The sequence below is a fragment of the Thalassophryne amazonica genome, chromosome 6, assembly GCF_902500255.1.
Source record: "Thalassophryne amazonica chromosome 6, fThaAma1.1, whole genome shotgun sequence".
NCBI classification, from domain to species: Eukaryota; Metazoa; Chordata; class Actinopteri; order Batrachoidiformes; family Batrachoididae; genus Thalassophryne; species Thalassophryne amazonica.
In genome coordinates this window covers 84,933,425-84,947,844 of record NC_047108.1, presented here as the reverse complement: position 1 = coordinate 84,947,844, position 14,420 = coordinate 84,933,425, and the positions used below count along the sequence as shown (strand labels likewise).

The window sequence follows — 14,420 nt, the reverse complement described above, 5'->3', positions numbered from 1 at the left end:
GTACTTCCCTTGGGGTAACAACAGCACAGATCTGAAAGCTGGCATTCTGACATATATTAGATAAGTGCCATGTAACAAACTGGGCTACAAACCTGCAACTTCTTTATTATACAACCCCTGGCAAAAATTATGGAATCACCAGCCTCGGAGGATGTTCATTCAGTTGTTTAATTTTGTAGAAAAAAAGCAGATCACAGACATGACACAAAACTAAAGTCATTTCAAATGGCAACTTTCTGGCTTTAAGAAACACTATAAGAAATCAAGAAAAAAGATTGTGGCAGTCAGTAACGGTTACTTTTTTAGACCAAGTGTTGTGTGGGCCGCTGAAGAGGAGGTACTGCTGGCCCATCACCACCAGAGGGCGCCCTGTCTGGAGTGCGGGCTCCAGGCACCAGAGGGCGCTGCCGCCTCACAGGAGCAGCCGGGGTGACAGCTGTCACTTATCGCCTATGACAGCTGTCACCAATCATCTGATCAGCAGTGGTATATCAGCAGGACAACATCTCCACCTCCTTGCCGAGATATCGCTCTACCTTGAAGGTACTGTCCTCAGCCGACTGTGTTGTCTTTTGTCAACATTAACACTTTGTTATTTTTGTGCGTGAAATAGCAGACATTCTTCCGACGAGAGGAGGAGGTGGTTTTCCCGCCATACGGGTTGCTGGGTGCACACGCACCCACCTTTAACTGTTTTTGTTCCTCGCCAGCAGTACCAGATCCGACACGCGGAGGCAGTTGGACAGACGTCTCTTATCTTCGAGCCTGCCCACGCGACACATTGTGTGAATTGACTTCTTGTATATTGTTGTAATCTGTTGTGTTTGTTGTGCTTTTTGTCACAACAGTAAAGTGTTGTTATTTGGCTACCTCCATTGTCCGTTCATTTGCGTCCCCTGTTGTGGGTCCGTGTTCCTACACTTTCCCAACAGGATATCTCGGGCAACGTCATGGACCCCGAGGGGCGTCAACCGGCTGTTGAACGGCCAATGGAAGAGCAGAGCGCACAGGCGTCTGCAGGAGGAATGATCGGTGAGTTGCAGCGAATCCTCACCGCTTTTACGGCTCGGTTGGATCTAATGACCGAGCAGAACGTCCTCCTTAACCGCAGGGTGGAGGCTCTCACCGCGCAGGTGGAAGCGCGCCCTCAGGGCGCTGCTGCGGCTCCCCCTCCTGTCGATCCTGTGCGCAACAGTGATGTTCTACAGGTCGTTCAACGACCCCTCCCACCTTCCCCTGAAGCATACATAAGCCCTCCAGAGCCGTACGGGGGTTGTGTGGAGACGTGCGCGGACTTTCTTATGCAGTGTTCGCTCGTCTTCGCACAACGTCCCGTCATGTACGCGACTGATGCTAGTAGGATAGCTTATGTGATTAATCTGCTTCGCGGTGAGGCACGCGCTTGGGCTACAGCGCTCTGGGAGCAAAATTCACAGCTCCTTCTGACATATGATGGGTTTGTGAGGGAATTCAGAACAGTGTTCGATCACCCAAATAGAGGAGAGACCACTTCAGCCATGCTGCTGTCAATGAGACAGGGGCGACGGAGCGCAGCTGCTTATGCAGTCGACTTCCGCATCGCGGCTGCGAGGTCCGGCTGGAATAGCACTGCCCTCCGTGCCGCCTTCGTAAACGGACTGTCGTTGGTCCTGAAGGAGCACCTGGTGGCCAAGGACGAACCGCAGGATTTAGACGGGCTTATTGATCTCGTTATACGATTAGACAATCGGTTAGAAGAACGCCGTCGGGAGCGAGACGAAGGGCGTGGCCGGGCACGCGCCGTCCCTCTCCCTTCCGGTTCCGACCGAGTTCCGCCCTCCCCACACTCCACGGCCTCTACGCTCCGTGTGGTTACAGCTCCCCCTGCTGATGAAGCTATGGACACGAGCAGGGCCACATTTAGGCCACCAGATAGACAGAGGAGGCTGGTCCGCGGAGCGTGCTTTGTTTGTGGCTCAATAGAGCATCAAGTGAGGAACTGCCCCGAGCAGTTAAACACCAACGCCCGCCCCTAGAAACTGGGTTAGGGGTGGGCCAAAACATTCACGTGGGACATACCCATATCGCGACACGACTCCCAGTTACAATCCTTTATGAGGATTTAACCCTGAAGGCCCCAGCACTGGTGGACACGGGCTCTGAAGGGAATCTGTTAGACAGCAGATGGGCCAGGGAGGCAGGGCTCCCTCTGGTGGCACTTACCTCGCCTGTGCAGGTGCGGGCACTAGATGGCTCCCTACTCCCTCTAATCACACATAAGGCACCACCATTAACTCTGGTGGTGTCAGGGAACCACCGGGAGGAGATCGAGTTTTTTGTGACTCCTGCCACCTCCCGTGTGATTCTCGGGTTCCCTTGGATGTTAAAACACAATCCCCGGATTGATTGGCCGTCTGGGGTGGTGGTTCAGTGGAGCTAAACCTGCCATCGGGTATGTTTAGGTTCCTCGGTTCCTCCCGGTTCCCAGGCTAAGGAGGAAGTCAGAGTCCCGCCCAATCTTGGGACGGTGCCGGGGGAGTACCATGACCTTGTGGATGTGTTCAGTAAGGATCTGGCGCTCACCCTTCCCCCCCACCGTCCGTACGATTGTGCCATTGATTTGGTTCCAGGCGTTGAGTTCCCGTCCAGCAGGCTGTACAACCTCTCACGACCTGAGCGCGAATCAATGGAGACCTACATCCGGGACTCTTTAGCCGCCGGGTTGATCTGGAATTCCACCTCCCCGATGGGTGCAGGTTTCTTTTTTGTGGGTAAAAAAGACGGCGGACTTCGTCCATGCATTGATTATAGGGGGCTGAACGAAATCACGGTTCGTAATCGATACCCGTTGCCCTTGTTGGATTCAGTGTTCACGCCCCTGCATGGAGCCCAGATATTCACTAAGCTAGATTTTAGAAATGCGTATCACCTGGTTCGGATCCGGAAGGGAGACGAGTGGAAGACGGCATTTAACACCCCCTTAGGTCACTTTGAGTACCTGGTCATGCCGTTCGGCCTCACAAACGCCCCCGCGACGTTCCAAGCATTAGTTAATGATGTCTTGCGGGATTTCCTGCACCGATTCGTCTTCGTATATCTAGACGATATACTCATCTTTTCTCCGGATCCTGAGACTTATGTCCGGCATGTACGTCAGGTCCTGCAGCGGTTGTTGGAGAACCGGCTGTTTGTGAAGGGCGAGAAGTGTGAGTTTCACCGCACCTCTTTGTCCTTCCTGGGGTTTATCATCTCCCCCAACTCCGTCGCTCCTGATCCAGCAAAGGTTGCGGCGGTGAGAGACTGGCCCCAACCCACCAGCCGTAGGAAGCTGCAACAGTTCCTTGGCTTTGCAAATTTCTACAGGAGGTTCATTAAGGGCTACAGTCAGGTAGTTAGCCCCCTGACAGCCCTGACCTCTCCAAAAGTCCCCTTCACCTGGTCGGATCGGTGCGATGCCGCGTTCAAGGAGTTGAAACGGCGCTTCTCGTCTGCACCTGTTCTGGTGCAGCCCGATCCTAGTCGCCAGTTTGTGGTTGAAGTGGACCGCTCGGACTCAGGGATAGGAGCCGTGCTATCCCAGAGCGGAAAGGCCGATAAGGTCCTTCACCCATGTGCCTATTTTTCCCGCAGGTTGACCCCGGCCGAACGGAACTATGACGTCGGCAATCGAGAACTCCTTGCGGTGAAAGAGGCTCTTGAAGATTGGAGACATCTGTTGGAGGGATCGTCTGTGCCATTCATGGTTTTCACTGACCACCGGAACCTGGAGTATATCAGGACCGCCAAGCAGCTGAACCCCAGGCAAGCCCGCTGGTCACTGTTCTTCGGCCGTTTTGACTTCCGGATCACCTACCGTCCCGGGACCAAAAACCAGAGATCGGATGCCTTGTCCCGGGTGCATGAAGACGAAGTCAAAACGGAGTTGTCGGATCCACCGGAACCTATCATCCCGGAGTCTGCTATCGTGGCCACCCTCACCTGGGACGTAGAGAAAACCGTCCGGGAGGTCCTGGCACGGAGCCCGGATCCCGGAACTGGGCCGAAGAACAAACTTTACGTCCCACCAGAGGCCAGGGCTGCAGTCCTGGACTTCTGTCATGGCTCCAAGTTCTCCTGTCATCCAGGGGTGCGTAGGACCGTGGCAGTTGTCCGGCAGCGCTTCTGGTGGGCGCCCCTGGAGGCCGACGTCCGGGATTATATCCAGGCCTGCACCACCTGCGCCAGGGGCAAGGCTGACCACCGCAGGGCATCGGGACTGCTCCAGCCACTGCCTGTGCCTCATCGCCCCTGGTCCCACATCGGCCTGGATTTTGTCACGGGCCTCCCGCCGTCCCAGGGCAACACCACCATCCTCACGATAGTGGACCGATTCTCCAAGGCGGCCCACTTCGTGGCCCTCCCGAAGCTCCCGACTGCCCAGGAGACAGCGGACCTCCTGGTCCACCACGTCGTCCGGCTGCATGGGATTCCAACAGACATCATCTCCGATCGCGGTCCCCAGTTCTCCTCGCAAGTCTGGAGGAGCTTCTGCCGGGAACTGGGGGCCACGGTGAGTCTCTCGTCCGGGTATCATCCTCAGACCAACAGGCAAGCAGAACGGGTCAATCAGGAGGTGGAACAGGCCCTGCGCTGCGTGACGGCCGCGCACCCGGCGGCCTGGAGTACCCATTTGGCCTGGATCGAGTATGCCCATAACAGCCAGGTGTCTTCAGCCACCGGCCTCTCCCCTTTTGAGGTGTGTCTGGGGTATCAGCCCCCGTTGTTTCCGGTGGTTGAGGGAGAGGTCGGTGTGCCCTCGGTCCAGGCCCACCTGCGGAAGTGCCGTCGGGTGTGGCGCGCCGCCCGTTCTGCTTTGCTAAAGGCCCGGACGAGGGCAAAAGCCCATGCAGACCGTCGGCGGACCCCGGCCCCTGCGTATCGGCCAGGGCAGGAGGTGTGGTTGTCCACCAAGGACAGTCCCCTGAAAGTGGACTCCCCCAAACTACAGGACCGTTACATCGGTCCCTTCAGGATCCTTAAGGTCATCAGTCCAGCCGCAGTGAGGCTTCAGCTTCCGGTCTCACTGCGGATCCATCCTGTTTTCCATGTGTCCCGGATAAAGCCACATCACACCTCGCCCCTCTGTACTCCGGGTCCGGCGCCGCCTCCTGCCCGGATCATCGATGGCGAGCCGGCTTGGACTGTGCGCCGGCTCTTGGATGTCCGTAGGATGGGCCGGGGCTTCCAGTATTTGGTGGACTGGGAGGGGTACGGACCCGAAGAACGCTCCTGGGTGAAGAGGAGCTTCATCCTGGACCCGGCCCTCCTGGCCGATTTCTACCGCCGCCACCCAGACAAGCCTGGTGAGGGGGGGGGGGGGGTCCTGTTGTGTGGGCCGCTGAAGAGGAGGTACTGCTGGCCCATCACCACCAGAGGGCGCCCTGTCTGGAGTGCGGGCTCCAGGCACCAGAGGGCGCTGCCGCCTCACAGGAGCAGCCGGGGTGACAGCTGTCACTTATCGCCTATGACAGCTGTCACCAATCATCTGATCAGCAGTGGTATATCAGCAGGACGACATCTCCACCTCTTTGCCGAGATATCGCTCTACCTTGAAGGTAATGTTCTCAGCCGACTGTGTTGTCTTTTGTTAACATTAACACTTTGTTATTTTTGTGCGTGAAATAGCAGACATTCTTCCGACGAGAGGAGGAGGTGGTTTTCCCGCCATACGGGTTGCTGGGTGCACACGCACCCACCTTTAACTGTTTTTGTTCCTCGCCAGCAGTACCAGATCCGACACGCAGAGGCAGTGGCCACCTGGGAGTTCGGGACTTGGCGGCTCCAGTATTCCCGGGGTTCGGTGGCGGAGGAAATCGTGTGGTTCCGGTTCTGCTTTGGACAGACGTCTCTTATCTTCGAGCCTGCCCACGTAACACATTGTGTGAATTGACTTCTTGTCTATTGTTGTAATCTGTTGTGTTTGTTGTGCTTTTTGTCACAACAGTAAAGTGTTGTTATTTGGCTACCTCCATTGTCCATTCATTTGCGCCCCCTGTTGTGGGTCCGTGTTCCTACACTTTCCCAACACCAAGCAGAGGAAAAATATGGAATCACTCAATTCTGAGGAAAAAATTATGGAATCACCCTGTAAATTTTCATCCCCAAAACTAACACCTGCATCATATCAGATCTGCTCGTTAGTCTGCATCTAAAAAGGAGTGAACACACCTTGGAGAGCTGTTGCACCAAGTGGACTGACATGAATCATGGCTCCAACACGAGAGATGTCAATTGAAACAAAGGAGAGGATTATCAAACTCTTAAAAGAGAGTAAATCATCACACAATGTTGCAAAAGATGTTGGTTGTTCACAGTCAGCTGTGTCTAAACTCTGGACCAAATACAAACAACATGGGAAGGTTGTTAAAGGCAAACATACTGGTAGACCAAGGAAGACATCAAAGCGTCAAGACAGAAAACTTAAAGCAATATGTCTCAAAAATCAAAAAATGTACAACAAAACAAATGAGGAACGAATGGGAGGAAACTGGAGTCAACGTCTGTGACCGAACTGTAAGAAATCGCCTAAAGGAAATGGGATTTACATACAGAAAAGCTAAACGAAAGGCATCATTAACACCTAAACAGAAAAAAACAAGGTTACAATGGGCTAAGGAAAAGCAATTGTGGACTGTGGATGACTGGATGAAAGTCATATTCAGTGATGAATCTCGAATCTGCATTGGGCAAGGTGATGATGCTGGAACTTTTGTTTGGTGCCGTTCCAATGAGATTTATAAAGATGACTGCCTGAAGAGAACATGTAAATTTCCACAGTCATTGATGATATGGGGCTGCATGTCAGGTAAAGGCACTGGGGAGATGGCTGTCATTACATCGTCAATAAATGCACAAGTTTATGTTGATATTTTGGACAATTGAAAGGATGTTTGGGGATGATGAAATCATTTTTCAAGATGATAATGCATCTTGCCATAGAGCAAAAACTGCAAAAACATTCCTTGCAAAAAGACACATAGGGTCAATGTCAATGAGCAGATCTGATTTGATGCAGGTGTTAATTTGGGGGATGAAAATTTACAGGGTGATTCCATAATTTTTTCCTCAGAATTGAGTGATTCCATATTTTTTTCCTCTGCTTGGTCTACAAAAGTAACCGTTACTGACTGCCACAATCTTTTTTTCTTGATTTCTTATAGTGTTTCTTAAAGCCAGAAAGTTGCCATTTGAAATGACTTTAGTTTTGTGTCATGTCTGTGATCTGCTTTTTTTCTACAAAATTAAACAACTGAATGAACATCCTCTGAGGCCGGTGATTCCATAATTTTTGCCAGGGGTTGTAATAGCCAAGTGGCCTCTGTGTGCGTGGCTATGGCTTTGATCACGTACAAACCAGGGAAAGCTGATATTTTCCATTTGGTATGCATGGTAATGCTACAAAAATGGAAAATTGATAGGATAAATATTTTTTTGAGAAATGAGCTAAAATAGCGAATTTCTCAAAAAAAAAAAAAATTCTCAAAAATATTTGTATTTGTAAGTATTTGGACATTGTGCCGCAATGCACCATGGGAGTTCAGGGTTTTGGTTTTAAATGTGTGGACAGGTGTCTTTTATACAGATAAGTAAAATGTGGAAAAGAAAAGTTAAAAAAGAAAAGTTAAATGTGGCTTATTCTAAGTCCCTGTTAGTAAATGATATAATAATTGATCAACATATTGATTTATTCTGCCTTACAGAAACCTGGTTACAGCAGGATGAATATGTTAGTTTAAATGAGTCAACACCCCCGAGTCACACTAACTGTCAGAATGCTCGAACTACGGGCCGAGGCGGAGGATTAGCAGCAATCTTCCACTCTAGCTTATTAATTAATCAAAGACCCAGACAGAGCTTTAATTCATTTGAAAGCTTGACTCTTAGTCTTGTCCATCCAAATTGGAAGTCTCAAAAACCAGTTTTATTTGTTATTATCTATCGTCCACTTGGTCGTTACTGTGAGTTTCTTTGTGATTTTTCAGACCTTTTGTCTGACTTAGTGCTTAGCTCAGATAAGATAATTATAGTGGGTGATTTTAACATCCACATAGATGCTGAGAATGACAGCCTCAACACTGCATTTAATCTATTATTAGACTCAGTTGGCTTCGCTCAAAATGTAAATGAGCCCACCCACCACTTTAGCCACACTTTAGATCTTGATCTGACATATGGCATAGAAATTGAAGACTTAAAGTAGACCTGCACTGAAATAAATGCAGTCAGATCTTTGGACCAAAAAATGACTTATATTTACACATAAGATCCTTCTGAATGTAGTAAAGTAAATCTGCAAGCCCAGATCTGTCATTCAACGGAGAAATCTTAGTTTAAAAATGACAAATTTACAGCTAAAATTTAGCCTTCCGCAAAACTGTCAGCACATCCAGGATGCTGCTGAGACGTCAAAGAGAAGACCCTATCCCAGCATGCATTGCGCGCGCCAACTGTAATTTGTGGATTTCCGTCAGTTTGCATCTCTTACAAAAGCAACTTTTTATTTTCTTATAAAGGGTTTTCATGTGACGTATCGGACACGTCATTTTGTGTCCCGTGGCTATTCTGTATTACAACGCGGTGGCCGCTGTGATTACACTTCGTGCATTTGGCGAACAATTGCAGAAGTTTCAGGGTCGGCGTGAAGAAGCCTCACGGCACCGTGGCACTGTGAGAGATCCACCGCTAACAGAAATCCACTGCTCCCAGAATTTTATTTTATTTTATTCAGCAATAAAATTATATAACAATACATAAAAATACCACAGAGGATAACACAAGAACGCTTCCAATATGGATATGGATGCTTATTTACATTGTGGTCCTCGAGCACCGAGCTGCTGATCCGCAAGCTCCCCTTCCAGCGCCTGGTGAGAGAAATCACTCAGGACTTCAAGACCGACCTCCGCTGTCTTGCGGTACGTTTGGTGAGTATACACTTCTTTTATTGTTGCTTGAAAATGATTTTTGGGGACTTTTTCCATATGCCCATTTGATTGAGTGGTGTCGCATTGAAAATGTACTGTCTTTAGCCTCCGGTGTTACCGTCACGCGGTACCAATGTGGAACCTGCAAAGAATTCAAGTTATTAAAAAGATATAAACCTCTCTCAGCGGCCACGGAGCTCTGCGGCTCCGATTACCGAGATCGTGCGGCGCTGCAGATTTTGCCGAAAGCAGTCTGTCCTTGCGGGCAACAGGTGTTACTGGCTGCTCCGCATCAAAACAGAGAAGAACGGAGAAGAACGTCACCCGTTGTCGATGTCGCCGCTGATCTGAGCATGCAGAGCTGTATCTCGCATTCATTGCAGCTTACTTTTGGATGTTGAAATCAGGATGTGTATAACAGTAACATTACTAACAGATAAAATCAATTTCAATGCGGGATCGGACTGAAGGCTTTTTTTTTTTTTTTTTGATTGGACTGAAGGCACAAGCGCGTCGTCTTCTCCCCGACATCATGGAAATGACCCGGATATACAAACTGTTTTCATGAAGGCTAAATTTTAGCTGCAAATTTGTCATTTTTAAACGAACATTTCTCCGCTGAATTACAAATTTGGGCTTACAGATTTACTTTACTGCATTCATAAGGGTCTTATAAATACATATCAGCTATTTCTTTCTGAGATCTGACCACATTTATTTCAATGCAGGTCTACTTTAACAGTATTCCCTGAAAACCCCTTTTTGTCTGATCATTTCTTAATAACATTTACATTTACTTTAATGGACTACCCAGCAGTGGGGAATAAGTTTCATTACAGTAGAAGTCTTTCTGAAAGCGCTGTAACTAGGTTTAAGGATATGATTCCTTCTTTGTTATGTTCGTCAGCGCCATATACCAACACAGTGCAGAGTAGCTACCTAAACTCTGTGAGTGAGATAGAGTATCTCATCAATAGCTTTACATCCTCATTGAGCACAACTTTGGATGCTGTAGCTCCTCTGAAAAAGAGAGCCTTAAATCAGAAGTGCCTGACTCCGTGGTATAACCCACAAACTCGCAGCTTAAAGCAGATAACCCGTAAGCTGGAGAGGAAATGGCATCTCACTAATTTAGTAGATCTTCATTTAGCCTGGAAAAAGAGTCTGTTGCTCTATAAAAAAAAGCCCCCCATAAAGCTAGGACATCTTACTATTCATCACTAATTGAAGAAAATAAGAACAACCCCAGGTTTCTTTTCAGCACTGTAGCCAGGCTGAAAAAGAGTCAGAGCTCTATTGAGCCGAGTATTCCTTTAACTTTAACTAGTAATGACTTCATGACTTTCTTTGCAAATAAAATTTTAACTATTAGAGAAAAAATTATTCATAACCATCCCAAAGACATATCTTTATGTTCAGCTGCTTTCAGTAATGCTGGTATTTGGTTAGACTCTTTCTCTCCGATTGTTCTGTCTGAGTTACTTTCATTAGTCACTTCCTCCAAACCATCAACATGTCTATTAGACCCCATTCCTACCAGGCTGCTCAAGGAAGCAGCCTGCATTTATGTACTGGACAAATGGACTGCATTTATATAGCGCTTTTCCATCTGCATCAGACGCTCAAAGCGCTTTACAGTTATGCCTCACATTCACCCCGATGTCAGGGTGCTGCCATACAAGGCGCTCACTACACACCGGGAGCAATAGGTGATTAAAGACCTTGCTTGATTTTCCAGTCAGGCGGGGATTTGAACCCAGGATCTTCTGGTCTCAAGCCCAACACCTTAACCACTAGACCATCACCTCCCCTATTAATTAATGCTTCGATCTTAAATATGATCAATCTATCTTTATTAGTTGGCTATGTACCACAGGCTTTTAAGGTGGCAGTAATTAAACCATTACTTAAAAAGCCATCACTTGACCCAGCTATCTTAGGTGAAGGTTACAAATGATCTTCTTATGGCCTCAGACAGAGGACTCATCTCTGTGCTCGTCCTGTTAGACCTCAGTGCTGCTTTTGATACTGTTGACCATAAAATTTTATTACAGAGATTAGAGCATGCCATAGGTATTAAAGGCACTGCGCTGCAGTGGTTTGAATCATATTTATCTAATAGATTACAATTTGTTCATGTAAATGGGGAGTCTTCTTCATGGACTAAGGTTAATTATGGAGTTCCACAAGGTTCTGTGCTAGGACCGATTTTATTCACTTTATACATGCTTCCCTTAGGTAGTATTATTAGAAAGCATTGCTTAAATTTTCATTGTTACGCAGATGATACCCAGCTTTATCTATCCATGAAGCCAGAGGACACACACCAATTAGTTAAACTGCAGGAATGTCTTTCAGACATAAAGACATGGATGACCTCTAATTTCCTGCTTTTAAATTCAGATAAAACTGAAGTTATTGTACTTGGCCCCACAAATCTTAGACACATGGTGTCTAACCAGATCCTTACTCTGGATGGCATTACCCTGACCTCCAGTAATACTTTTAGAAATCTTGGAGTCATTTTTGATCAGGATATGTCCTTCAATGCGCATATTAAGCAAATATGTAGGACTGCTTTTTTGCATTTGCGCAATCTCTCTAAAATTAGAAAGGTCTTGTCTCAGAGTGATGCTGAAAAGCTAATTCATGCATTTATTTCTTCCAGGCTGGACTATTGTAATTCATTATTATCAGGTTGTCCTAAAAGTTCCCTGACAAGCCTTCAGTTAATTCAAAATGCTGCAGCTAGAGTACTGACAGGGACTAGAAGGAGAGAGCATATTTCACCCATATTGGCTTCTCTTCATTGGCTCCCTGTTAATTCCAGAATAGAATTTAAAATTCTTCTTCTTACTTATAAGGTTTTGAATAATCAGGTCCCATCTTATCTTAGGGACCTCATAGTACCATATCATCCCAATAGAGTGCTTCGCTCTCAGACTGCAGGCTTACTTGTAGTTCCTAGGGTTTGTAAGAGTAGAATGGGAGGCAGAGTCTTCAGCTTTCAGGCTCCTCTCCTGTGGAACCAGCTCCCAATTCGGATTAGGGAGACAGACACCCTCTCTACTTTTAAGATTAAGCTTAAAACTTTCTTTTTTGCTAAAGCTTATAGTTAGGGTTGGATCAGGTGACCCTGAACCATCCCTTAGTTATGCTGCTATACACTTAGACTGCTGGGGGGTTCCCATGATGCACTGAGTGTTTCTTTCTCTTTTTGCTCTGTATGCACCACTCTGCATTTAATCATTAGTGATTGATCTCTGCTCTCTTCCACAGCATGTCTTTTTCCTGATTCTCTCCCCTCAGTCCCAGCCAGTCCCAGCAAAATCAATCAATCAATCAATTTTTTTATATAGCGCCAAATCACAACAAACAGTTGCCCCAAGGCGCTTTATATTGTAAGGCAAAAGACTGCCCCTCCCTAAGCCTGGTTCTGCTGGAGGTTTCTTCCTGTTAAAAGGGAGTTTTTCCTTCCCACTGCCGCCAAGTGCTTGCTCATAGGGGGTCGTTTTGACTGTTGGGGTTTTTCTGTAATTATTGTATGGCTTTTGCCTTACAATATAAAGCGCCTTGGGGCAACTGTTTGTTGTGATTTGGCGCTATATAAATATAATTGATGATGATTTGATTAAATGTTGTTACTGTGGTTCATGTTAGTTTAACAGTATTGTTAGCATTACTGATTTATTGTGTTTTTGTAGTTCAGTTGTTTATTCACTTTAGTTAAGTGTCATGTTGTTGGCACCATGAGTGAAAAGTGTATGGCCTTTGATATCTTCCACCACCATCTCTTTAGTGCTTTTTCTTGTAACGCCTTTCTTGTAAAGCCCAATGTAAATAGTTATTATAATTAGGGATGTCCCGATCAGGTTTTTTGGCCCCGATCCAATTCCGAATCATCTGATTTTGAGTATCTGCCGATACCGAGTCCCGATCCGATACTTTAAAAAACTGAACGAACAATGAACAAATGCTAAATATATAATATTTTCATTTTAATCACCTTATTTTATTATTTAATCACTTAAACAGTGCACGTCTCCTTGAGGTAGCTTGAACAATCAAGTAATAATCTACCAGACTTAAAAAAAAAAAAGTACAAATTTCCATGTTATTTTATTTGTCTAAAAATGAATGTCCAAGATTCCTTATGTTAAAAATTATCTAATCTGAAATAGCACGTAGTTTTAATTTACAGATGAAAGGTTTCTAAAGAACCATTTATTGATTTAGCTATTTTGATTACAAGTGTTCTAAACCTTTTTTAACAGTAATCAGAAATTTTGAGGTAACAAACAACAACAAAAAAACATTTCCAAGGATTTTTCTTCAGAAAACTGCTCTATAAATGCACAGTCCTGTGACACGTTTCTGTTTTGTACAGATCAGTGGTTTCTGCACCGATCTGTTTTGTACAAATCAGTTGTTTCTGCCACTAGTCTTCTGTGTTTTGGCCCGACGCGTCGTTCCTATTGGACAGTGCAAAGCTATGTCACAGCTCAGAGCATCAAAAGTTGGATTGGGTTGAACTTTGGCCACATCAGCCTGCCGACAAGCGGCAATGCGCGCTCCCATCAGAAGTGTCGCTTAAGCTCGAGTTTTGACGCGACGCTTCTGACGCCTCTAAAAAGCAACACGTCTCATAGAAAATAATGCTTTTTAGACTGATTATTGACACCTCTGATGCTTCCAACACGTGAAAGGCCCATTATTCTACAATAATGAGCTTGAAATAGCGCTGATCAAAATAATGAGGATAAAATCTACATCAGATTCCTGATCGGGATGCAACGTCCGATTTCGATCAAGTCTGAAACCACGTGGTCGGGCCCGATTTGTGACCATGTGATTGGATCGGGACATCCCTAATTATAATTATTATTAATAATGAACACATGAATTTTGAATATATACTAAATTGCACTGGAGTATGAGTCACGGGACTTCCCAAATTCAAAATATAATGCAATGCTATATGAGCATTGTGTTCTTTATAATTTGCAGTTGTTTAAGTAATTATTAAGATCCTATTTTCTTACATACAATTTGTACATGTTCAATAACAATACAGAAACTTCCCCCTCCCCTCTCGCTCTCTCATGAGCTTTTGCAAAGAATGGAAGGTAGCTTTGAGTTAGCGGACATTAGTGTACATGCTAACATCCGCTAAATGTCTTTTAAATCACTTCAGCTGTATTAGGGTCCTAAAACAGTATTTTCAGTTTTAGAAGTGTTTATTTCTCACTAGCTTTTTACATAATATATGACGGAGAGGTTATATTTACAGCCCCAACGAAATGGAATTTACAGCTAGCAACCAGAGTGTGATGTCACGGTGCAGCTCTACTCTGATTGGCGTCACTCCCAAAAACTAAACTGAACAAATTGAAACAGAATGTGACTTTTTAACCTCTTTTTACCGCTTAGCAGTCTTTGAACTTGTCCAAGGTCTGTGTCCCAAGAATTTTCCCTGTT

At 46.2% G+C, this 14,420-nt stretch overlaps 1 protein-coding gene across 6 annotated transcripts in view; it reads right to left on the bottom strand.

Moving 5' to 3' along the window:
• Window positions 1-14,420, bottom strand: part of LOC117512537 (metabotropic glutamate receptor 7-like) — a 343,778-nt gene that overhangs the window by 146,441 nt on the left and 182,917 nt on the right. The window lies entirely within an intron of this gene.